The sequence below is a fragment of the Danaus plexippus genome (assembly GCF_018135715.1).
Source record: "Danaus plexippus chromosome 16 unlocalized genomic scaffold, MEX_DaPlex mxdp_31, whole genome shotgun sequence".
Taxonomy (NCBI): domain Eukaryota; kingdom Metazoa; phylum Arthropoda; class Insecta; order Lepidoptera; family Nymphalidae; genus Danaus; species Danaus plexippus.
The window spans coordinates 2,936,756-2,938,836 of NW_026869852.1; the positions used below are offsets into that span (position 1 = coordinate 2,936,756).

Sequence of the window (2,081 nt, forward strand, 5' to 3'; positions counted from 1 at the left end):
AGATCGCGTGGTTAGCGTTTGTGATAGTGAATCCGAAATATCAAAATACCATTCTCGTTTAGTTACATGCCTAAATCCTAACGTAAGAATGTTTTCAAGTTTTCCTTTTCTTTGATTCAATAAATAAGTACTTTCAATAATCTACAAACTTGAATGAATTTCTACTTCATTTTCAACAATTGTTCTATTTGTTATATGTGAACTCCTTCAGTTACAAATTCATCAAAAAAGGTTTTAATATATTGAGTAAAGATTGAAAAGAGAGAAAATATTATTTTAAAAATGAGAAATACTATTTATTAATGTATCAGCTATAGTCGGTACACTCATTCAAATAGTTTATAATCTTTCAGATGTATGACGGATAAGAACAGCTACCACCGTACCTATTAATTTAATTCTTCAAATGACTTTTGTCACCATACCGTCTCTTACTACTTTTTTATTATTTTTAGAACGATAAGTAGGGAAACACAAATATTTTTTTTCATATTTTTCAATCAATAAATCAATTTGTTACAGTGGTAAGTTCAGGGATTGGATTTAAGGGGATTTAATCATTTAACATCGCACCAAATATTGACGACTCATATTTTATAAAAAGAATTTAGAAATTTAAAAGTTTCATTCAAGAATATTTGTGATATCTATGAATTTCGCGTGGATTAATTGAAATAAAACTAAGGTTTTCGGATATTACTACGCTTATTTTATTATTTTAAAACAACTTTGAAATTGTTTCTTTCGTCTTTCCGTCATCACGGCTGCTGTAATTGAATCGAAACGTCGGGAGTATGTAGTTGTAACAGAATAAAAAACACATAATATCCGAAAACGTTACTTTAATTTCAAGAATATTTGTATGAATTAGTTGTTAGTTGGGTAGGTTGTATTAATTTTCTCGTCGACTCTCAGGCCCGGGAAGTCGTCTAATGTTCACCGAGTATTAATTAATATGGAAGCTTGCTTAATGAACTTCCGACGTCGTCGCTTGCAGCAAAACTGTCTATCTATTAGTGGAATAATAATTCATTTGGACTTTAATAGATGCTGCATTCAAAATCATCATAGATTTATTTGATTAAGAATTGAAACACGCCTGAAGATAGGTTCAATGGTTATTATAAAGGTCAGCTGTGAAATGTATTCATAGTAGGCTACTATAATTGGTTGCAGTCAAAAAATAAGTCTTTATAACTTTCCACAGTCTTTTTCACAGAAATTGTGTTTTGAAAACGATGACCTGAAACAAAAAGAAAACATTTTCGTATTTAAACCACTATCGCACTATAGTTTAAATGTGATTTGCGTATATGTTAATAAATTTCTATTTCAAATATTTAGCATTTAATAGACAATAAATACTGGAGAATTATTAAAAAAAAAATCTTAACAGACCTCAGTGTTAAGACTGTAGTTTAAAAAAAATACACTTTTATATTATTTTATTTTATACAGATACTATTCAATATTTACTACATACAATACCGTTAATACAAAATGGAACAGTGTCCATCACAGCTGACAGCATCACGCGCCGTCGACCAACTTTAAATTACATTCTCTAGTTCGCTGCTCACAATTTATAAACTGACGTGGGAACAGGATGGAACTAGATATTGGATTCCTGTGACTTATATAAAGAAATGACTTACTGAAACTTATCACTATTTATATACATACCTTACAACATCAAAAGTTCTAGTCTGATTTTTCATTTTTCAGTTCGAGTGAGAACAATACTGTTAAGAACTTTATTAATATGTTATCTATTTAATAAAACATTTCTTTGTATTTTCATAAAAGTCAAGTTTTGTATTTTATTAAAAATTACTGACGTTACCTTTTACTTATGAACCGTTGCTATAGTTGTTTAAATAAATGTCTCTTTATAACTTTATCGAGGCAACGCGTTTTTAAATTAAATTCATATAATTGGTGTTGTTCTGGTTTTGGTTATTAAAAAGAAAAAAATATTTTTATATAAAACTACCATTTGCGATAAATGATACAACAAAGCATTAAATACACACATCCATGATGGTCAACAAATCCTCGTAAAATATTGATAATATTTGATG

The 2,081-nt window shown here is 28.6% G+C and overlaps 1 long non-coding RNA gene across 1 annotated transcript; it reads right to left on the minus strand.

Annotated features, from left to right (window-relative positions):
• Positions 1-825: 825 nt before the first annotated feature.
• On the minus strand, positions 826-1,543 carry LOC133320322 (uncharacterized). The gene is made up of 2 exons (XR_009753713.1): positions 1,484-1,543; positions 826-1,243 (listed from the first exon to the last, which is right to left on the minus strand). It is a non-coding gene; the product is annotated as an uncharacterized LOC133320322 (long non-coding RNA).
• Between the last annotated feature and the right edge of the window lie 538 nt (positions 1,544-2,081).